Raw genomic sequence first — 11,596 nt, 5'->3', positions numbered from 1 at the left:
GTCCGGCTGCGGGGACCGTGCGAGGGGATTTATACTAACGTTACTATCTGTACTTACTGGTGGCACAGACGCTGTTTCATCCTTTCCTACACTGAAATTACCCTTGCCTAACGATTGCGTCTGAAGCTGGGCTTGTAGCACAGCTATCCTCACCGTAAGGCGATCGTTCTCCTGTATGAGTACAGCGACTGCAATTAGAAGGCATCATGTTAATGTTACTACTTAGCTTCGGCTGTTGGAGGTCCTGACGAACCATGTCCAGATAAAGCGTCCGGAGTATGAGGATTCTGTGTTATGCACTATAGCCCGTTACCATATGTGATTTAATATTATCTGCTGTTGGCTTGTGTGGATGTATGTATGTGTTATGCAACATAGCTGACTTGAACCATTGTTCAGTTTCAGGGCCATGGGCCTTTCTCATGATGGAAAAATACAGAACTGTGCAATGAGTTGGGGGGGGGGGGGCACATTCAGAACAGTCTTTTGTTAGATAACAGGAGCCAGGTGCCTGATAACTGCATATTCTACACAGCTACAACGACTGACCGCTGAAGCGCTTAAGGGGCTGGGACCAGCCTCTGCGCCAACAATCAACGATAGGCTGGGTGAGTCTAAACCACGCCCAGTCTACTCTGACAGGCCGGCTCGGAAGCAGGAACTGTCAGAGTATATTAAATATCTTTGTCAGGAACAAGTCAGTTCTGTTTTGCCCTGCGAGGTGGGACAGAGCCCATATATACAAAAATTGCATTTACCACTTATTGCTTAGCTAATAAGCCTCATTGTGATATTTAACCTGATACCAGATTCGAATTGACGCAACCCTGACACGAGTGAAAAAATTGAGGGAAAAATCAAAAATATAAACGGTAATTAAAAAGTAAAAACCGTAAAGTTGTCATGTAGCAAAGTAGGCAACAAAACACCGCAACACGTAAACAAGTCTGCAAGTTGTGACCGGAAATGGCGTCAAAATGCTGTTGAGGTATCATGTGATGCTACTAGCATAAATGGACCAACACTGAGCACATGTAGCTTAAGGCAATTGGTCATTTAAAACACAGGGGTCTGAGTAATATTGCTGGCGCATGGATATAATGCAAAATAAATGTTGCCATCACCCCAGTTACTCAAGTCAGGTCATACACCTCAACTCCAAGTAGGAACCACCAAAACAATACAGAGGACACAAGTATTACAGTTAATGTTTAATTGAGCCAAAACAAGCAAATGCAGTTACACACTGGACTAGAGTACCCATGAACTCTTGCATGTCCCACGTCAGATATCCATGGCGTCGTCGCCGGACGGGCCGGTCGCAGCTTCAGAGGTGGCGTCGTCGCCAGACGGGCCGGTCGCAGCTTCAGAGGTGGCGTCGTCGCCAGACGGGCCGGTCGCAGCTTCAGAGGTGGCGTCGTCGCCAGACGGGCCGGTCGCAGCTTCAGAGGTGGCGTCGTCGCCAGACGGGCCGGTCGCAGCTTCAGAGGTGGCGTCGTCGCCAGACGGGCCGGTCGCAGCTTCAGAGGTGGCGTCGTCGCCAGACGGGCCGGTCGCAGCTTCAGAGGTGGCGTCGTCGCCAGACGGGCCGGTCGCAGCTTCAGAGGTGGCGTCGTCGCCAGACGGGCCGGTCGCAGCTTCAGAGGTGGCGTCGTCGCCAGACGGGCCGGTCGCAGCTTCAGAGGTGGCGTCGTCGCCAGACGGGCCGGTCGCAGCTTTAGAGGTGGCGTCGTCGCCAGACGGGCCGGTCGCAGCTTCAGAGGTGGCGTCGTCGCCAGACGGGCCGGTCGCAGCTTCAGAGGTGGCGTCGTCGCCAGACGGGCCGGTCGCAGCTTCAGAGGTGGCGTCGTCGCCAGACGGGCCGGTCGCAGCTTCAGAGGTGGCGTCGTCGCCAGACGGGCCGGTCGCAGCGTCGCCAGACGGGCCGGTCGCAGCTTCAGAGGTGGCGGCGTCGTCCGAGGACATGCGCCTCAGCTTCTCCTCAGAGGACAGGGACCTTTACCCACAAAGGTCCTAAACGGTAGAAAGTGTCCGGCCAACAGACAGACGCACACCTTATGACGGCAATAACCTGTAGTCCAAGGGGATAGTAGCACTTCACTGAGAGCAAAACAGACAGGGACCAAAAGATGTGGAAGAAGCAATTAGGAGGCCTGCGTCTTGTGACCGTAGCGTACGTGTAGGTATGTACGGCAGGACCAAATCAGAGAGATAGGTACGAGCAAGCCCATGTAATGCTTTGTAGGTTAGCAGTAAAACCTTGAAATCAGCCCTTGCCTTGACAGGAAGCCAGTGTAGGGAGGCTAGCACTGGAGTAATATGATATATTTTTGGGGTTCTAGTCAGGATTCTAGCAGCCGTATTTAGCACTAACTGAAGTTTATTTAGTGCTTTATCCGGGTAGCCGGAAAGTAAGAGCATTGCAGTAGTCTAACCTAGAAGTGACAAAAGCATGGATACATTTTTCTGCATCATTTTTGGACAGAAAGTTTGATTTTTGCAATGTTACGTAGATGGAAAAAAGCTGTCCTTGAAACAGTCTTGATATGTTCTTCAAAAGAGAGATCAGGGTCCAGAGTAACGCCGAGGGCCTTCACAGTTTTATTTGAGACGACTGTACAGCCATTAAGATTAATTGTCAGATTCAACAGAAGATCTCTTTGTTTCTTGGGACCTAGAACAAGCATCTCTGTTTTGTCCGAGTTTAAAAGTAGAACGTTTGCAGCCATCCACTTCCTTATGTCTGAAACACATGCTTCTAGCGAGGGCAATTTTGGGGCTTCACCATGTTTCATTGAAATGTTCAGCTGTGTGTCATCCGCATAGCAGTGAAAGTTAACATTATGTTTTCGAATGACATCCCCAAGAGGTAAAATATATAGTGAAAATCAATAGTGGTCCTAAAACGGAACCTTGAGGAACATCGAAATTTACAGTTGATTTGTCAGAGGACAAACCATTCACAGAGACTGTAACAGTTTTCTTCTATCTCCTCCTCTGACGAGGAAGGCAGAGGCTGCGCAACAGCCTTTTCTAAACATTTTGAGAGGAATGGAAGATTCGATATAGGCCGATAGTTTTTTATATTTTCTGGGTCAAGGTTTGGCTTTTTCAAGAGAGGCTTTATTACTGCCACTTTTAGTGAGTTTGGTACACATCCGGTGGATAGAGAGCCGTTTATTATGTTCAACATAGGAGGGCCAAGCACAGGAAACAGCTCTTTCAGTAGTTTAGTTGGAATAGGGTCCAGTATGGAGCTTGAAGGTTTAGAGGCCATGATTATTTTCATCATTGTGTCAAGGGATATAGTACTAAAACACTTGAGTGTCTCTCTTGATCCTAGGTCCTGGCAGAGTTGTGCAGACTCAGGACAACTGAGCTTTGAAGGAATACGCAGATTTAAAGAGGAGTCCGTAATTTACTTTGTAATAATCATCTTTTCCTCAAAGAAGTTCATGAATTTATTATTGCTGAGGTGAAAGCCATCCTCTCTTGGGGAATGCTGCTTTTTAGTTAGCTTTGCGACAGTATCAAAAACGAATTTCGGATTGTTCTTATTTTCCTCAATTAAGTTGGAAAAATAGGATGATCGAGCAGCAGCAAGGGCTCTTCGATACTGCACGGTACTGTCTTTCCAAGCTAGTCGGAAGACTTCCAGTTTGGTGTGGCGCCATTTCCGTTCCAATTTTCTGGAAGCTTGCTTCAGAGCTCGGGTATTTTCTGTATACCAGGGAGCTAGTTTCTTATGAGAAATGTTTTTAGTTTTTAGGGGTGCAACTGCATCTAGGGTATTGCGCAAGGTTAAATTGAGTTCCTCAGTTAGGTGGTTAACTGATTTTTGTCCTCTGGCGTCCTTGGGTAGACAGAGGGAGTCTGGAAGGACATCAAGGAATCTTTGTGTTGTCTGTGAATTTATAGCACGACTTTTGATGTTCCTTGGTTGGGGTCTGAGCAGATTATTTGTTGCAATTGCAAACGTAATAAAATGGTGGTCCGATAGTCCAGGATTATGAGGGAAAACATTAAGATCCACAACATTTATTCCATGGGACAAAACTAGGTCCAGAGTATGACTGTGACAGTGAGTAGGTCCAGAGACATGTCGGCTGATTATTCGTTTTAAGTCTAATACTGCGGGTAATGGAGTCGCCAATGACTAGAGTTTTCAATTTGTCAGAGCTAATGGTGGGAAGCTTCGGCGTCTCTGACCCCGTAACGGGAGGAGTAGAGACAAGAGAAGGCTCGGCCTTTGACTCCGACTCGCTGCTTAATGGGGAAAACCGGTTGAAGTTTGTCGGCTGAATGAGCGACACCGGTTGAGCATTCCTACAGCATTTCTCTCCAGAAACCGTGAGAAAGTTGTCCGGCTGCGGGGACCGTGCGAGGGGATTTATACTAACGTTACTATCTGTACTTACTGGTGGCACAGACGCTGTTTCATCCTTTCCTACACTGAAATTACCCTTGCCTAACGATTGCGTCTGAAGCTGGGCTTGTAGCACAGCTATCCTCACCGTAAGGCGATCGTTCTCCTGTATGAGTACAGCGACTGCAATTAGAAGGCATCATGTTAATGTTACTACTTAGCTTCGGCTGTTGGAGGTCCTGACGAACCATGTCCAGATAAAGCGTCCGGAGTATGAGGATTCTGTGTTATGCACTATAGCCCGTTACCATATGTGATTTAATATTATCTGCTGTTGGCTTGTGTGGATGTATGTATGTGTTATGCAACATAGCTGACTTGAACCATTGTTCAGTTTCAGGGCCATGGGCCTTTCTCATGATGGAAAAATACAGAACTGTGCAATGAGTTGGGGGGGGGCACATTCAGAACAGTCTTTTGTTCGATAACAGGAGCCAGGTGCCTGATAACTGCATATTCTACACAGCTACAACGACTGACCGCTGAAGCGCTTAAGGGGCTGGGACCAGCCTCTGCGCCAATCAACCAACGATAGGCTGGGTGAGTCTAAACCACGCCCAGTCTACTCTGACAGGCCGGCTCGGAAGCAGGAACTGTCAGAGTATATTAAATATCTTTGTCAGGAACAAGTCAGTTCTGTTTTGCCCTGCGAGGTGGGACAGAGCCCATATATACAAAAATTGCATTTACCACTTATTGCTTAGCTAATAAGCCTCATTGTGATATTTAACCTGATACCAGATTCGAATTGACGCAACCCTGACACGAGTGAAAAAATTGAGGGAAAAATCAAAAATATAAACGGTAATTAAAAAGTAAAAACCGTAAAGTTGTCATGTAGCAAAGTAGGCAACAAAACACCGCAACACGTAAACAAGTCTGCAAGTTGTGACCGGAAATGGCGTCAAAATGCTGTTGAGGTATCATGTGATGCTACTAGCATAAATGGACCAACACTGAGCACATGTAGCTTAAGGCAATTGGTCATTTAACACACAGGGGTCTGAGTAATATTGCTGGCGCATGGATATAATGCAAAATAAATGTTGCCATCACCCCAGTTACTCAAGTCAGGTCATACACCTCAACTCCAAGTAGGAACCACCAAAACAATACAGAGGACACAAGTATTACAGTTAATGTTTAATTGAGCCAAAACAAGCAAATGCAGTTACACACTGGACTAGAGTACCCATGAACTCTTGCATGTCCCACGTCAGATATCCATGGCGTCGTCGCCGGACGGGCCGGTCGCAGCTTCAGAGGTGGCGTCGTCGCCGGACGGGCCGGTCGCAGCTTCAGAGGTGGCGTCGTCGCCGGACGGGCCGGTCGCAGCTTCAGAGGTGGCGTCGTCGCCAGACGGGCCGGTCGCAGCTTCAGAGGTGGCGTCGTCGCCAGACGGGCCGGTCGCAGCTTCAGAGGTGGCGTCGTCGCCAGACGGGCCGGTCGCAGCTTCAGAGGTGGCGTCGTCGCCAGACGGGCCGGTCGCAGCTTCAGAGGTGGCGTCGTCGCCAGACGGGCCGGTCGCAGCTTCAGAGGTGGCGTCGTCGCCAGACGGGCCGGTCGCAGCTTCAGAGGTGGCGTCGTCGCCAGACGGGCCGGTCGCAGCTTCAGAGGTGGCGTCGTCGCCAGACGGGCCGGTCGCAGCTTCAGAGGTGGCGTCGTCGCCAGACGGGCCGGTCGCAGCTTCAGAGGTGGCGTCGTCGCCAGACGGGCCGGTCGCAGCTTCAGAGGTGGCGTCGTCGCCAGACGGGCCGGTCGCAGCTTCAGAGGTGGCGTCGTCGCCAGACGGGCCGGTCGCAGCTTCAGAGGTGGCGTCGTCGCCAGACGGGCCGGTCGCAGCTTCAGAGGTGGCGTCGTCGCCAGACGGGCCGGTCGCAGCTTCAGAGGTGGCGTCGTCGCCAGACGGGCCGGTCGCAGCTTCAGAGGTGGCGTCGTCGCCAGACGGGCCGGTCGCAGCTTCAGAGGTGGCGTCGTCGCCAGACGGGCCGGTCGCAGCTTCAGAGGTGGCGTCGTCGCCAGACGGGCCGGTCGCAGCTTCAGAGGTGGCGTCGTCGCCAGACGGGCCGGTCGCAGCTTCAGAGGTGGCGTCGTCGCCAGACGGGCCGGTCGCAGCTTCAGAGGTGGCGTCGTCGCCAGACGGGCCGGTCGCAGCTTCAGAGGTGGCGTCGTCGCCAGACGGGCCGGTCGCAGCTTCAGAGGTGGCGTCGTCGCCAGACGGGCCGGTCGCAGCTTCAGAGGTGGCGTCGTCGCCAGACGGGCCGGTCGCAGCGTCGCCAGACGGGCCGGTCGCAGCTTCAGAGGTGGCGGCGTCGTCCGAGGACATGCGCCTCAGCTTCTCCTCAGAGGACAGGGCATCATTTGCCGGAGAGCTACCATGGTTTGGAGAAGCTTGGGATTCTACTTCATTGGTCTCTAAATACTCTTGAGAAAAAACAAAAGGAACAGTTGGGTATTCTACAGCAACACATCTGTTCTACACGGTCTAGGCCAAATTGCTAATCGAATTTTGAGCAACATGAACCCAACAGTTTTCAAAGTATATGTTTCAGGCCGTACCTTCTCTGGCTTGTTTAGCGTCAGACCCTATGGATCGGAGCAAGGCCAGGGCATGCACAATGGAGACGTCATTTGATGACAGCTCTGAAAAATTTAGGTTAAGGTTTGACAACATTATTTAGACTGAGTTACTCTATGCTGTTGAATGAGTGTCAAACACAGCAGCACCATAGACAGTGACAAAGAACATAGCTAGAAGGGTTGCGGAAAGAAACACTTACCTCCAAGTCTCCTCTGCAGAGAGACTTGATCTTGCTTCTGGGACTTTCCAACAGGGTAACAAGAAACTGAGGAGAAAGTGTTGACAGAAGTTGAGTTCACACAAAATAGCTACATATATTAATAGCAGTGAAGAATAAAAGATGACCAACGCGGAAGATACAGACAGTCAAATATTAATACCCAACTTATAAAGTTAAGCATATTTACCAAACAAATCCCTTAAACATTAGTGAACCAACCTTTGACAACCCCCACAGTCATCACAACGAGCAGCAATTCTCTCACACCTCCCATGATCATGAAAATAGTCTGTGTTATCAACAGGTAATGTCTTCCCATGGCCTGTATGAGGCTTATATATGACAAACATGTCTTAACGATCAATTAACAAGCTTGATTGAGTTGTTACGTTCAGATAGAAATAGACCATGTAGAACATATGTTGATTCTTATCAAGTTGGTGGGCAGGCAATCTTTTCTACTCCATATATTGCATTTATATCTGTAAGGTCTCAGATCAGCAGTAGAAAGAAGTAGGCCTAATTATTTTAGGTGTAATCTTCAAAGATATTAGGGGGAAATAAACACTGTACCCAAATCCATGTTTTACAATGCTCCTGGGAAATGGGTAGGCCTCCACCTATAGTCCTTCACAGTTTTACAGCTGTGATATATTTATTTATTTACATAGATCACATACATAAATAAATATGTTAGCTGTAGGTAGCGTTGAGATAAAATTCCCATATTCTATTGCTACTAACATAAATCCTAATATATCATGTTTTCCTCATTTGCTCTGTAGGAGGTTCGTCATATGAAGGACATTCAAGTGGATGTGACCCCTAACCTGCAATAGGGGCTCAGTGAGGTGACAGACATCCTGTAATGGATCTCCAGCTAGTGTCTGAGGACCTGGAGAAGGCTGTGTCTACAGCTGTGGGGCAGGACAAGCATGGTAACCTAACCTCACTGTATGAAGGATTTTATTGTTATGGATAGTCATCTCCAATCTGTTCAAATATCACTGTTGTTGATAACACACATTACCAAAATGATTCACACTTGTCTTCCTATTTCCACATAATCTGTCATGGTTCCCCACCCCAACAGGGCATAAAACCAACCTCTCTTTATTGCTACTGCTAATACACCCAAATCCAACAGCGTTTGAGTATCTTTTTGCTGTTCTTCTAACCCTGAATGGCAACATTTTATCCTAGTACACAAGCATGTCACTTTATCCATCCACACCCACTCTACTGCCGCATGGCCACTGCGGCTGAGACTTTCACCCTCTCGTTACAGGTATAGCAGGTAACCAACCCCACCCGGGTCTTACCCCCTAGGACTTACCCTTTGCAGGTACCTGCCTGCTCGGGCTTACCTTCCGGGACTCACCCTATTCTTATAGTACAAGCAGGAACCAACCTACTCGGGATTTACCCCCTAGGAGTTACCCTCTACAGGTTTGGGTTTACCTTCCGGGACTTACCATATACCACAAAGCTACGACCGGTCGTAATACAATGGGACTACTGAATAAGCTCAGGCTTTCTAGGTTCGTACCCTATAATTGGTTCAGCCTACGACTCTCATCTCCCCAAGATGTCAGAATTAGTGATAACGGGTGTAGGAACTTTGCTTACCTTGTTTCTGTTTCACTGTTTCTTAATCTCTAGTTCGACTGCAAATCGCGGTGAACCCTGCTCGCAGTGCCAACTGTTAGGTTCTAATTCTCAGAGTAAAAACTCGACGGACACTATGAATGCTTGAACCAAGTTTATTCTTCCCAGAGGGTCAAGACAGCTGCATTAGACAAAAAACATATTCACACAAGCACTGATATTTAATCCTCTCTCCTATGCTGAGTCTGCTCCTACACCTCTAAACAGCCAATGCATCTCTGTTGCTAGACAGAACCTTGGTGATATCTGTTCTTCCTCAATTCATCTGACCTGACCGCTACCCCAAAGTGCCCACTCCTCCCCAACTCAAGGCTGACATGGTGATTGGTACCAGACTGTGTCTCTTCTCATCCCAGAGGATCCCACCCATAGGATGCCTGATGGCTAACAATAACATATCCTGACATAATGTAAACGTTATACATTAAGCTCTCTCCCTCAGTGACATGAATTAGTATATTTCATATTCTCAGAACCCAACAGTAGGTTTTAAGGTGTGGCTGCATGTTTGTCGTGGACGCATCGTCACTCTTGATGTTCTTTTTCCAAGTCTGAACTGGCCGTTCTTGTCTTTCCTCAACTAATTGAAACCTCAGGGACAGACATCCTGAACGACTCTGATGTCAGAGCTCCCATCAGCCCTCTACACCTCGCTGTGAGTAAAGCCTACCTGCTCCTGTAGTGGTCTCCATATGACAAATGGCACCCTATTCCCTATTTAGTACACTACGTTTGACCAGATCCTTATAGGCCCTGATCAAAAGTAGTTCACTACATAGGGAATAGGGTGCTATCTGGGATGCAAGCATGGTGTAGATTTTCCACAGGAAGTTGACTGTCCAGACAGACTCACACACCATATTCCGATCTATTCCCGATTAGTGTAAAATACATGCATATTCTACACAGTGATGATGAGGATGATTTCCTTATTTTGCCATTTGAGTTAATCAACCTCAGAAGAGAAGTAGAGTTTTTGTTTCTCAATCCCACGCTTGGCAGGAACCTCCGATGTTGATGCTGGGCGGGAGCAAAAATGGGCTCCCGATTGAAAGACTCTGGTCTACTTTAGAGGTCTAGCACTGTATTTCTGTTCAGGCGTACCACGGGTCTACTCTAGGACATTGATTATATTAAGAGTGAATATCTATTCAGGCGTACCACAGTCACCACCATGCTATGGAGGTCCTGGTTCAGTCTCTGCTGGATCTAGACGTGAGTTGACAGCCAGGGGCGCACCCCTCTGGACCTGGCTGCCTTAAAAAGCCATGTGGAGTGTGTTGACGTCCTCATCAACCAGGAAGCCTCCATCCTGGTTAAAGACTTCACTCTGAAGAGGACCCCCATCCACACTGCAGGTAGACATAAGGATATCACATAGAGCTTCTGTAATTAAAACGTTTTCCTGACCAAGATGGCCATTTGTTTGGTCATGTTGCTAGGATGACAATGTCCACTCTAGGGATGTTACATGGTATCGTGTGAAAATGCCCACTAGACACTGATCTAAGGTCCTTTTTTGTAATGTTCTCCACTAATGATTGAGGATCTAGGGAGGGTAAGCTGATCCAAGATCAGTTTCATTTAAGTTTCATGAGAGTGATTGTCATGTTTATCCGCACACTAAGACAGTCAGAACGCACCTAGCCTCTTGTCTGTAATCCATGTGGGAGGAGGGGAAATCATACATTTTATATGAACAAATATTTTAATAAAATCATTCATGTCTTAAGCTCTGTGGGAATAAAAAAATGGTACCATTTGCTCTGATGAGTAATTGTAAAGATTTAATGCATCCCAAATGGAACCCTATACTGAATAGTACACTACTGTTGAACAGGGTCCATAGGGTTCTGGTCAAAAGCAGTGCCATTTAGGATGCTGGTATGTGAGCAACACGACTATTTGAAGGGACCTATTACATTATTAAACCTACCTGTCCTTTGGCCTCTAGAAAGTATTTTAGAAAGTTAATAATTAATTCATGTTTTCTTTCTTGTGATATTTGTCATGTTGTGCCTTCGTTAGTTACTGAGGGGAGGTTAGGAGAGTAGGGGCACCTGTATGAGCGACAACAATGATGCACACTAAGTACTACAACGTTTGTGAAAAGCACTGATACTATCCAGAGGCATGTGAGGTGGAAAACATGTCTCCCTTGGAGAGGAGAAACATTGTAAACCAATGGTAGGACAGCAGCATTTAGATTTTCTTCTGTTGGAAAATAAATATCGATATTATTTGTCTTTGGTCTTATAATCAATGTTTTTTAACAGGTGTTGCTTGCTTTAACTTCTTCAAAAAATGAAACCTCTCAATCCTTGTATGTGATTGAATGTTCATATCCCCGTTTTTGTCTCTTTTTGAAAATCATTTTAACTGGAAATATGTGCAATACATTTGCTATGTTCACCAAATCAGCAACAAGAGAGTCACAGGTTCACAGGTTTTTCGTGTCATTATCATTCTTTTAAACGGGTGAAACTAGCATGTACATATGAAATGGTGACTGAATTCGAAACTCCCATGAATTCTTTCAGTATCTGAAGTTTGCTGTATATTTTATGAGTAATAAATGTTATTTAATGATGAACTCTGGGTTATCGGTGTGGGTTATGTATTTTATTTTATTTTGCATTGCGTCCACAACATGACATTTTTAAGGGCAATAGTAGCCTACATTTGTGTACAACTCGCAGGA

This window comes from Oncorhynchus mykiss, chromosome 2 (assembly GCF_013265735.2).
Source record: "Oncorhynchus mykiss isolate Arlee chromosome 2, USDA_OmykA_1.1, whole genome shotgun sequence".
Taxonomy (NCBI): domain Eukaryota; kingdom Metazoa; phylum Chordata; class Actinopteri; order Salmoniformes; family Salmonidae; genus Oncorhynchus; species Oncorhynchus mykiss.
The sequence above is the reverse complement of the archived record's forward strand: the minus strand, read 5'-3'. Positions refer to the sequence as shown.